This window comes from Columba livia, chromosome 4, assembly GCF_036013475.1.
Source record: "Columba livia isolate bColLiv1 breed racing homer chromosome 4, bColLiv1.pat.W.v2, whole genome shotgun sequence".
NCBI lineage: Eukaryota > Metazoa > Chordata > Aves > Columbiformes > Columbidae > Columba > Columba livia.
In genome coordinates this window covers 53,863,160-53,876,116 of record NC_088605.1, presented here as the reverse complement: position 1 = coordinate 53,876,116, position 12,957 = coordinate 53,863,160, and the positions used below count along the sequence as shown (strand labels likewise).

Sequence of the window (12,957 nt, the reverse complement as noted above, 5' to 3'; positions counted from 1 at the left end):
AGGCGGGATGCTTCTCACTAACAGATCTCTGCATTTCATATTTCCTGACAGGCTTGGTGCTGTCACACAATATTAAAGAAGCCCTTGAATCCCTGGGGCTTAATACACCCCACCAGACAAGCAGGCCTCTTATTTGTTCTGTTTTTTTTTTTTTTTTTTTTTTTTTCAATAAAGTCAATTTAATGGAATGCTGACATTAAATACAAGAATAGCTGCATATCCCCTCATACAAGCAATCCCTTGACTGAAGTGGGTGTGTGTCCTACACTTATTACAGACATTTTGCAAATCATGCATAACTCTGGTACATCAGCTCAACGCACAAGAAGTGTGTCAAAGGTAGAGCTGAAGTGTGCAATTAAACTGTCACAGCTTCATATGGCTTTTCCAGCTTTGTTAACGCTGTACTTTCTCACCATCTCTGGACAGTCATGAATCTTCCCGATGGATTTTGTATATACAGTCCTGCAGGCACATGCTTAATCTTCATGGTCAAAAACCTCTTCCTGATCCCCTGTCAAGTCTACAGCTCAAATGTAGGATTTTCTGAGTTGGAAGTTCTGATATTTTCAGTTACAACACAAAACAAATCAAGACCTATGTGTGCCAAATCCTTTATACCTAAGCAGAATAAAATGTGACTACATCCACAAACACAGCTTTGTGCAAAATTAATGGTGAATGAAATTTCACTGTCTGTAAGCGCTTGAAGGACATGCTCCTTTTCTTTCTGAACTACCACTGGCAGCCTTTCCTGCCCAGTCAGGAACTTGCCCAGCTGTCAGGGCCTGGGAAACCCTGTTTCGTGGGTATTTATTGTTTCGAAACATCAAGGTGGGAAAAGAATAAAATATTCTAGACACTGCAGGCAGGAGACATCTGTGACTGAGAATATCTAGACCAAAGCTTCCTGTTCTGACTTTGGCAAAGTGGACTGGTGAGTCCAGTCTGGCACTCCTGCTCCAGCCTCCTACACAGCAACAACGCTGCCCCTGAACAGAGTAACAGACATTGGCATTTCAAAGGTATATCCTCGGCTTTTAAAGCAGATTAGAAAGATGGATACACATTCATTTCATAGACAAGGCAATCCCTCTGACAATTAACCCAAGTACTTTATCTGGATAACGTTACATTTTTGTAAAGTAAGTTGCAACAGAATCAAGCAAGAATAAATAAACAGATCGATAGATTCCAGGTAGGAATGTTTTTCAGCCCGTTTTTCCTTCAGCTCCTTTCTTCTTACCATTCACACTTACCCTTCTTTGGAACAACTTCTCCAGCTGCCACCTCTGCTGTGCGCTTACACCTTCTGCTCTTAACACGTACATACAGCCTGTTGTCACATTGCTGCTTTGGGCCGTAGCCTGGAATCCGATCTCCGTGACTAAAACTCCTAGCTGCCCTGTGCCACTGAGGTTAATGGGCCTCAACACCAGCACAGAGGTTTTATTGCAAAGTGCCAATTGCAAGATCAGAACTTAAATCACTTGATATTCTTTTCAGAAAAAGGAAAAGAAAATATTTATCCTGCCCCTTTAGGGTTCACCTAGATTCATCCAGAACACTTGTACTGTTACATTTACTTGAGCAACGTGTCCCTGCAAAATACACAAAGATGTCCAGAGCGGGTCCAGAGAAGAGCAACATGACTGGTGAAGGGACTTGAACACAAGACCTATGAGGAGAGGCTGAGGGAGCTGGGGTTGTTTAGTCTAGAGAAGAGGAGGCTTAGAGGTGACCTCATCACTCTCTATAACTACCTGAAGGGAAGTTATAGCCAGGTGGGGATCGGTCTCTTCTCCCAGGCAGTTAGCAATAGGACAAGGGGGCATGGGCTTAAACTCTGCCAGGGGAAATTTAGGCTCGATATTAGAAAGAAATTCTTTACAGAGAGAGTGGTCAGGCATTGGAATGGCCTGCCCAGGGAGGTGGTGGACTCGCCATCCCTGGGGGTTTTTAAACTGAGATTGGACATGGCACTTAGTGCCATGATCTAGTAAATGGACTGGAGTTGGACCAAGGGTTGGACTCGAAGATCTCTGAGGTCTTTTCCAACCCAGTCGATTCTGTCCGGCTCTCAGCACCGCAAACTTGGGCCTGGAGTTACAATCACATCTGAGCAAGAACCAACCAGACGACAAAGCCTCAGACCACACGACAGTGAGTTTCTGTGAGGGTCATGCACCATCAGAGTGCACGCTATGAAAACAGCAGCTCTGGGGCTGCAGAGGGTTATTAGAATTTGCAGCAACTTCCTGAACTGGCCCTTGCCTCCTTCCAATCTGGTGCTGCAAAGGGGGATTCAGGTACCACTAGAAAAATTAATAGTTTGCTTTCTCAGTTTCTTGTTCATAAATCTCTGCTCACACTTCAAGGTCGTCTGGGCTCTTGTAATAAATTTTTCATTCACTATGCACTGTAATAACTAACTACAAATGCAAAAAAAAAAAAAAAGCAGTAGCCAAGCAGCCTCTGAAACACCTATAGCTTTATCCCTGGATGCCCAACCTCTCTTACTTATTAGTTTAGCTCTTTAGGAGGATGAAAACACGTTAAGTGAAATTATTTGCAATAAGAAACGATAGGATCATCTCCCAAGAACCAACTTCAGCCATACACAGCAGGCTTTATTAAACTTGTACCCTACCTCTGCTTAACACCCTGTCTGGTAAAACATGACAAGAATAAGGACAGACTTATCTGTGCTATATGAGATTATTCTCGCCAAAAGGAAATACAACCAACTCATAACTGGCATTTTTTGAATCCGAGCAGAAATCCCTTGGATGCTGCTGGTTTTAGGCTGGGCCAAGTAGATGCCAAGAAGCAGCTCCCAACTCACAACCTTAAAAAGTGACTTAGCAAGTATTTTAAGGAAAGCATTGTAAACAACAGGTAAGTTATTACAGCTGAGAAAAAAAAGAACCAAGTTACTGCCCATTGGATACTCCCGGCTCCTTGCTGCACAACAACTCCCCAGCTAACCTGTCCAGCTTATCTCTGCTGCTTGGGTCAGCCTCAAGCTAGGAACAAAGGAGGAGTTTAAATACAGTAATTATGTGTATTACTCCTGTTACACTCAGACCACAAACAAGAATCTAAATACCCAAGTCAAAAGCAATTAACTACTTGGGTGAAAGGCTATATCAAATTTTGTTCCACAAAGTTGCATTTCACTAGTGCTGACACCAGTGTAAAGCCTAAGTATTCTGATTTTAGCTAGTCATGCAAAATGTTAATTGATCTACATCTCTTCGATAAAATTTCTATCTTAAACTACTTCTGCAATATTAAATAAAGGATGTATAGGAGATATGACATTATACTGCTCACAAGTTCCCGCAGGCAAGTAGAAGACCTTTGAATTAAAACAGTATTATACCCTTGGACACTTTCTATACAAAAAGGTTGTCTTATTCATCAGTGATTTCATTATTTTCAGCAGTTAAAATTTTAGCAACCTGACTTGTTTTTGTTAAGAAGAATTGTATTTAGCCACGAGACTGTTTATTTGTTGTTTTCCATCTCTCCTTCCCTTTCAGAATCTGCGTATTACAAACCAGACTTGGAATCACAAATTCCAGCAGCTGGTTCACTTTCACTAGTTATTTTTACAGCTGTTTCAAGACCAAGGTCATAAAAATAAATTGCAGAAATATCAGGGTGCTGGCACTTATGCAGAAAACAGCGAGGTGTAAACAGTATGTAAATAACACACAACAAAGTGTGGAATTATATCAACATACTCCAAGTCCTCTCACCCTCATGAGTCAAGGCAGAAAGCCACACATTTGCAAGCACTAAATGAGCATATTACTCAAACCCATCTTCTGAACGGGAAATGCAACTTGTACTTGCTGCCAGAGTCAACTCTACTGACTTGGCCAACCTCCAGTTTAGGTAATGAGCAGAACTGAACACATGGACTGTGTGTTTGGGGCTGGCAGTGGGCAAACTCTCCTGGGCTTGTTTGGTCATCAGAAGTGCAAAGTAAACAGAATGAGAAACGTTCCCTGACACACTAGCTCTGCACCAACATCTCCTGGTCCACAGAGCCCACCACCACCTACCACCGCTGGCCCAGATCCAAACTCCTTCTGCTCCCATAAGGGAATCTGCCTCTCTCACTGGTCTCTCTAAAAGGCAAATAACTACATTTAACATTATCCCCGCCAACAGGGAAGGGCCGCACCGGTGCTGTGCACAGAAAGCAGGGAAGTGTTTCTCTTCAACTGGGCAGCTCCCTCAGATCCCAGGGCTTTGCCAGGAAACAGTCAGAAAAAATCATTACAGCACAGCAATTCTAGATACAATGAATAGTCACAGGACTGCACCAAGATGACCCATTTGGCAAGACAGCCTGAGGGTATGCAGTATGTTTTTATCCTCACTGAATTTCCCATGGCCAAGATAGCACATTTCAAGCATGCAAACCATCACCAGCTTTTATTTCCAGCAACCCTTCCTCATCCTTGCTGTCACTCAGACGCTGTATCAGGTCTTCTACAGCCCAACATCAGCCTGGCACAGAAAGGATAAAGATGAGAATTCCCCAAAAGCACCTACCCAGACCCGCACTCCTCCAGCCTGTCCCAACGTCTAATCCCCTTGTTCTCACAAAAGAACAAACAACGCAGCATCCCAAAAAAAGCAGACAAGGCAGCACTGTATTGAGATGACTTTTCCACAACAGACACATTAACAGATCCAGTAAAAGGCTGCAATTTTGCAGCAACAAATGATTTGCACATTGATGAACCTGTCTGTCATGTATATTATATATACACACACAAGTATGTGTGTAAGTGCTTGAGTGCAAAATGCATAAACATCTGTGACTCAACAGTTCTATATAAAATTAGATTACTTCAATACTGCAATGCTTACATGAAGAGATATAACTCATTTTTCAAGTAATGTCTACTTTTGGGTTCCTTTCTACTTATTTCCCATGAACTATAGACTTATGTGCATAAGTTTAAGGTTATCACTACCTTTCAGGTAGGGAGTGCTGCCTCTGACTAGTGAGCTTCCTTTTTTTTTTTTCTTTCTTTAGTCTGGCTAAGTAACAACTGCATAAAAGCATTTAGTACCTGAAAACATTGTCTGCCTTCATCTTACTCATAATATGTTTCACAACACCTGAATCTCTGCTACAATGCAGAAATGCATTTGTGAGCAACTATTGCAGGAAGTCAAGACTGGACTATTTTTCACCAGAGTGCTTCAAATCTGTTGCTCCTCAACTGTTGTGCCAGTGTATTGCACGTGGAAGGAAAGACCATGTCAAAGAGGTGAAAAAATACTTAAGAAGAAAGTTAACTTTCCACTAGTGCTTAGCAACCATTTTTTCAAGACGTACATTGCAAGGAGTTTCTCTCAAGTTATGTCACTGGAAGGAGCTATTTCAAAGGATTCCTGTCTTGTTCTTTCTCAAAGGCTGCAGCAGTGCACTTGCCAGGAGCCTTCCTCCACCAGCCTCTAGAACAGATGCTATTATACTTTTATCCAGAAGGTTTTCTGAGACATCTGAAAGCCTTTTGTACCACTGGCACTAATGTTCCTAATCACAAATACATCTGGCGGTTCTGCATTCCCCATGCCCTTTTTCGTCCTATCAGGAACAGCCTGAAATGATTTTGCTTGACAGAATTACAATTTTAAGACCTAAATAATTACTACGTAGGCAAGAAAAAAAAAAAAAAAAGTGAAAAGTGTTATCAGCAGTCAGATGTTAGAAGGTCTGATCCGCAGCCCAGTGAAGCTAACGGAAAGGCTTCTCTTAATTTTAAATTCATTTTGGGACCAGTTCCCAAATCCAAGACCGAACAATTTTGCCAAGACATTGAGGTGTTGGTCAAAGACAACGCTTCAGTACATGATTTGCATTTCCATGCCAGAACCATCCTATAGATATTCCTACGCTAGTCAGACTTCTAAAAGCCTACTGTTTGCTTACAGGAATTCAAGCACACCTATAAATAGCCCAAATGAAACGGCACTAGGGAATTTATGAAGAACATTACAAGGTATTCAACTTCTTGCGAATTACAATGAAAGCAAGTTAAATTCTGTTAGGTACCATTGAAAAATGTCACAGAGTGTGTGAATATTTGACTTCTGCAGTTGTGACAAGTATTAGCACACATGCACAGTCTGAAACTTATAGAAGAGGTCTGGACACCCGTTCACTTCCCGTCACTTTCTGCCCTGCTGCAGTCAGCTCAAGGCTGTAGATAGGAAGCCGAAGTGTGCCAGATGCTCTGTAACTGCTCTTGCAGTAGCAATGATCAATAGCAGCACCTTTGTATTTAGCATGGCCTTTGGTATAAAAAACACTGTCAGATGGGGGGAACAGAGTCAGAACCTCTTGCCTCTCCTTTGTCCTTTCTGCACTCAGGAATAAACAGAGCTCAGGGTTAGTGCTAAACACATTATTTCTCTACGGGCTAGAACTTATTTCTTTCCCATAAAGCAACAATATCATAATGGCTTCCTCGGTAGAGATCACTGGGTAACAGTATTCAAAGAATCCTCCAACTCTGTCAGCTGCTGCTAGGTAAAGCAAAGCAAGTGCTGCAGTTCTGTGACTACAGCATCATGCTGTCAAGTCAGTATTTTGGGCGATTGTCACAGGTTAACTTTTGCTGCCATATATATCCAAGCAGCAACATTCAGACAAACCCCTTCCTGTCCTTCCACTACCGTTGTAGCAGCAAGAGGCATCATGAAATGGCACAGTTAAAAGCACTTTGCCCATTACAGACTCTTCTGACACCTCGAAATGACACTTTCTGTTCTCTCCATCGCTTCCTGATCTCGCTGCCATTTCTGAGTCGAGACAGACTCTACCTTTAGAATACTTGTTTAACTGACACACATTTACATACCATCTGTCCGGCTGTCTTTTCTGAAGTGCAGATATACGGTGTCTGATTTAGCAGTGATTATGAAATGTCACACCACTAACAAAGAAAGGTTTTGAAGGCTTAAGGAGCACCCTACAATGATAAATAACACCATCTCTGTTATGCTTTTGCATGTTACTTGTGACTCATGTATGTCCTCAGCTTTTTCCTCACATGGTAGCACACACTTGCAAGACATGGTTGCTGCTGCCAATGTAACTGGAAAATTGAAGCTGTGATTAAACTAGAGCGGTCTCTCATCTCCCAGGTTTCTGCCCAGGCTGCTACTTCAGGTGTCTTATTCCATAAAACTGGCAATGTTAGAGAGAAACCGCACACAGCAGAAAATCAGCTATAACTACCTGGAGAAGCATACAAAACTACAGACAAGACAGAAAACAGCCTCTGGTAGCTGAAGGGTCAAGTGATGTGAGATGGACAAAGAAATGCAGAACACTTGGCAAGTCCCACAAGCTGAAATACTGAGCAGTTAAAAGGTCAAGGAGCAAGTCAAAAAGCAGCATCTGGAACAGCAAAAAAAAAGTCCAATTCCCAGATGTCTCTCTCCAACCAATGGATTACACTGCCTCTGAATATCTGACACTGAAAAACCTCAAACACTGTTTACAGTTTCATACTTCACATAGAGAAAGTGATGGTAAGGACAGCTTAAAAACAACTTAATTCACATGTGAGTGGTGAATTCTTCAGCACTTACTGACTCCACTTACAAAAGAATTGATTAAGATTTGTGTCCAAGCATGATCTCAACAGATGATCTTTCAAAGTATAAAAATAATCTCTGGCACAGCTCTTTGTTCTCAAAGACTGATGGCAAAAGGCATCTGAGTACAGCTGTCAGCAGCCCTCTGACAGTGAATCACTAAGAATGGAGCTCAGCTGCCTGTTCTTTTAGGAAATCCAGCGCAACTAGACTTTCCATGTTGTACTCACAGCAGTTTAGGCCTTCCACATTCCTTGTAAAATTGACCAAGGGAACTAAGATGTTACAAGTTACATTCACAAAGTATGCTGACAGGGGGGAAAATACCTTCTAGTTTGTCAACAGCAGCAAAAGCCTCCTCCCACACCTGATGCAATTCAGCGCTCCCTCAACGCCGTTAACTCCAAGGGCTCCTCCACAAACAGCCAGAGATTAAATAAATATGGAATGCAAAGTGGGAGTAACAACCCACGAGGGAAGATGGGGCAGAGGAAACAATTCTTCTAAATTGAAGGAGCACATAAGTTCTGCAGAAAGGGTTTGTGGTTGCTGGAGACTGGGAGGAAGGAAGAGGAACATCTGCTGCCTGCACTGAACTTCAAAATTCATCTCTTGCTCAGAGCAAACAGCCCCAGCGAAGTCCCAACTCTGGCCACCAGCACAGCAACATCACTCCTGATACACAGAGGTTGAAAGCAGGCAGAACCGTATTTCTGGGGACCTCCAGAGTCACCACAGTGGAGCTTCAGCCCACCTCAATCCACCCCAAAATGACCTTTGAAATCTTACATTAAGTCACATTTGGTAAACAGAACATTTTGGACTTATTTTTGACATATTTACCACTAACATTTAATGCAAAATTACTTTATTCTGCTTTGTTAAATAAAATGTAATGTGTTTCCTTTTCAGTTCAAAGAAGTTCAAGTAACAGCAGTATTTGGTATTCTGCTGAGAGTTCCTCTGAAGCGGACACCTCACGCTTCAAAATGTGCTTCCCCAGAAGCGCCACAGCATTTCTGAAATGTACGCTTGGGAGCATCCTGCTCCAGCGTCTCAGAGGGACTGATGGAATCACCTGCACCTGCCTGCACTGAAATTCAGAATCACCATTTGTCACTCGCTCTGGAGGTGCACAGACAGTGCAGCACCTGGGGGCAACTGCAACAGCACGTGTGTAAATGTTACACACATACTGTACACATCCAAGCCAGATTATGGATAGTGACCACTCTACACAGGTAGAGAGCACACACCCAGCTGCAGGGAGTATCTTGACACCATTTCAAATAAACACGGACAAGTCAGAACCGAAGGCTCAAATGTGGCACAATCAAGCGTGTATCCATTTCCATTCCTAGTAAACTAAGCACCAGAGCCAAGGTTTGAGTCCTCTCTGCCTGCCAGCCACAGCAGGACTTAAACTTAAAACAGACCTACTTTGAACAGAAATCAGTGCAGTTTCAATGCTGTTCAGAAATGTTTAATGTAAGTGTTAACTGCTCTGTCACTTAAAAACATTAACCATACTGACATAAATTTCTATGTTGGAATATTGGAGACAATATAGTCAACATTTTTGAAAGCAGATGTGTGTCTTTCCACAGAGAGAGCCAACTCAAAATAAGCACTGTTACTTCGTAGTTGACATTTCCATCTTCTGCCTAGGAAAAGCATTAATTCATACTTAAGGAATGAACATTTCACATTTTTAAAAACAAGTTCGCATCATAAAGAGTCTGCAATCCTTTCCTATATATTTTAGAAAGCAGTAGGTAGAATGTTATGCCATCCAAATTGTTTAAGTAAATGAAAAATTACACTGTACTACACTATAAAGCCATTGTAACACTGCTTTTTCCAGTAAAGCTGTATGTTAATAGTTTCCCCAAACTCCTAAGCCAGCATGAAGACACTTAACTCTGAAATTAATACCTAGGAACTGTATAAATTAATGTGGTCAACCTATGCATGGATGTTCACACCTACATTTCCAGCTCATACTGAAGGAACCATTAAAGCCAAAGATGCACTCCCTACTCTATTGAAACCACAGTCTTCAGGTTCTGTTACTATAACCCACAGTTAAAAGATGATCACACCTTCTTTAAAAGTGTTCTGTGTTCACCACTGTTCTGGTCATTACATGAAATGCGCTTGAAAACTGCACAGCCTAAGAGCATAGCAGCATGCTGCCGTACAGGGCAGCTTCCCCCTCACACACGTCCTGTGTGCAGATTTAGAGAGAAGCGGAATTAAAGTCAAGAGCACTTCAGCAAGTAACTGGTAATCTTCAGTTGAAAGCTAGTTAAAACCATGTAAATATCTTTTTCTGGCATTGCTCCACCAAAAAAAAACCCAAAAAACCCAAAAAAACAAAAACCAACCAACAGAAAGAGAAGTAAAATCTATTTAAGTTATTCACCTAGTAAAAGATTCAGAAAGAGGAGACAGGCGCATGTTACTTACCTACATAAAACTTAAAGTAAACACTTTTTGGTTTGTTCACTTAAAAACACCAGTTAGCAGCAAAATAACATCAGGCACTCTCCAAGTTTTAAGTAGGCTACAAAAAGAGAGACCGCTGCAGTAACTAGGACGAACACTTCATAGAAACTGCCACAAAAGCAGAAGAGAAACCATTTGAAGATGGCAGGTCCTGAATCTGCAGCCACTTTGAAAGTGGGCTAAGCATGTTCAAGTTCATGTAGTTCATATTATTCAGCATCCAAGAAGCCAAGAGAGGCAAGGTATCCTGAGAATATAAATTCCTCCTGCTACAAATAAAAGAGCTCACAAATAGCATAAAGTAATGGTAACAATAAACCAGAAAGACCTACCTTTTCTTATCAACTCCCTTTGCAGTAAGAAGAGTCTGTGTTTTTTTAAAGCACTATCTGCAGAGCAGAAAAGCAGTGTGCCCAAGGTAAAGGAGGTTATCACCTACATTCAGAGGGACTTACTATATTTCACATTACTATAGTCAAAGCAACAAGGAAGCCTCCCTGCCCTCCCCCCAGAAACAGCTCATATCTCTATCTGGACACCATTGCTCTGCACTGTTGCTTTTCTTGGATTTTCTTTCTACATTTAAATGGCTGTGACTTCACAAGCCTGCAACTACTGCCTAGGACAAATACACCTTGCAACACAAACCCCATGAACAGATCTAAGTTTGTGTGTGAAAGGGGAAAAAAGGCCGTTGTTGGGGCTTCTCTTTGCACAAACCTGAACATGCAGAATTTATTTTAGTGTTACTCATATTACTAAGCTCATCCCCTACAGCATAAAGTCACAAGGAGTGTGCATGGACCTGGATCTGGGTCATGGCTGTAGCACTACCAGGAAAATAAAGCACTAAATTACACAGAGACTATTTCTTCCTCACATGAAGAAAAGGCCTCCTTTTCTTCATGCCTATACTCGTAACACTTGGTGCTGAATTCTGAAACATTTTTAGCACTAGCTCTGAAAATAAAGCCAACTTACCTCCAAGATACACTTGCATTTTTGTGATAATGTAAGTTACTCATCACATTTCAGCTCTTTTTTTCATGTTTCAAACATTTGCTCACAGTAATAAATCAACAGGGAAACAAACACCTTAGGATTATGTACACACTCCTGAAGGATATTAGTTTTCTTCAGGAGTTGCCAAGGCACTAGTTTCCATGCTAACACATCAAGATGTGTGGAGACAGAGTTCCACAATATTGTGCCACTAATGTCAAGACAGTCTCTGTAAATTACCTACCAGTTTGCTCAGCTACCTAATGTCACCCCTGTCCCCACTCCCTGACTCCCTCTAAATTATATCCTCTATCATTAATGCTTAAAATTCATTCCCATTTGCAGCATACTATCAGAAGTAATAAATTCCAGGGTAGGAGACAGTAACCACACTCAAAGGGGTATTACAGATACAAGTTAAAGGCAGACACCAGTCATTGACCTGTGAGCAAGCATGGTCTGAGGACTAGACTCCCCAGGCTGATATGCTCATTTTTCTGTGCTAAAGGCTCCAGTAATGCTGCTGGCTCAAGTCTTTGCCTCTGTGGTAGCACAAGCCACGCTTCTTCTCGACTTGCAGGAAAATACACCCTTGGTCTCGCTGCAGATGGCTCTTCTGTTTGCATCTCGAGTGGAAAAGCAGTTTCATGTAACACAACAAACAGGCATTCCTCTCCCAATGACTCTTCTTCTGGCTAAGATTCACACCCCTGCCCTTGGCTGACACTAGTCCTTGAAAAATTGTCATAATTAAATGAGAAACCACAACAGCTCTGTGATACGTACAGCCAGCCAATGTTCAGTCAGTAAACAGCACTGAGTAATAGAGGAGGAAATAAAACAGCAAGGCCTTGCTCCATGTAGAACATCACTTCCACATCAGAATGAATGAGGTTTTCCCTGCCTAATAAACTCGCTGTAAAGCTGGGAGGCACATACTTGCAATGCAATGCCCGTAACACAATAAAAATCAAGAAAGCTTGGTCTCAATTCAAACAGTATGAACCAAGGTTCACATTCTAAAAGACCAGAAAGTAGAACTGCAGTGACTTAATTCATACTCTAATGCAGGACTTGAATAGACAAAGGGAGGGAGAACAGTAACAAAAATACAATGCACTTTAGCTTCTTGCACTTGATAAATATCAAGCATATCTTCCATACACTACTGTCCTCTTGAAGAGAGATGTCAGGATTCTCAAGTGCTATTTTTACAAGAATTCCTACCCATATTATTACTCTCTTATTATTAGTTGAACTGCTTATTTCTTTTCTTGCATTTCATGCAACTTGCACACAGTAGCCACCTTATCCCGTTTCCAGCTTTCTGCGAGAACCAGTTCATCCCCATGCTCCTGCAGTTCTGTTCTTCTAGGATTTTCAGTAGCCCTGAGTAATCCATATGTAGTCTTCCTATCTTTCCCTTCTTTTTGCAGCTACAGGTTAAGAAAAACAGGACAAAATCAAATTCCTTTCATAGAATAATTACTTTCTTTGCCTCTGTCATCTACAGCAAGTGTCAAAATAGCCATTTCAAAAATATTTATTTTCAGAAAGAAAGACAAATTTTTCTTCCCCCACTTATAACCTTCAGGTCATCTATTAACCTGTACCAGCATCACCCTGCATTTCAAAAGCAACGCGCCTTATCAGTGCAAGAAACCAAGCCAGTGTCTCACAAATTCAATCAGCTCCCTTACTTGCCTAAGCACAGATTGTTTGAGGATTTATTTTTAGGAGAATAAGGTTATTCTGCAAAGTATGAATTATGTGAGATGACTGCTAAGAGAAATACAGTAATCAGCACCACAG

At 41.5% G+C, this 12,957-nt stretch overlaps 1 protein-coding gene across 3 annotated transcripts in view; it reads right to left on the bottom strand.

Moving 5' to 3' along the window:
• The window catches only part of ARHGAP24 (Rho GTPase activating protein 24), a 213,157-nt gene that overhangs the window by 173,252 nt on the left and 26,948 nt on the right, over positions 1-12,957 (bottom strand). Inside the window, exon 1 of one of the 3 annotated variants that reach the window (XM_065061794.1) lies at positions 10,105-11,569. The exons of the other annotated variants lie outside the window; for them this stretch is intronic. The gene's annotated coding sequence lies outside the window, so the exon portion shown is untranslated. Of the gene's footprint in view, positions 1-10,104; positions 11,570-12,957 lie in introns of those variants that run through there. 3 annotated transcript variants of the gene reach the window in all.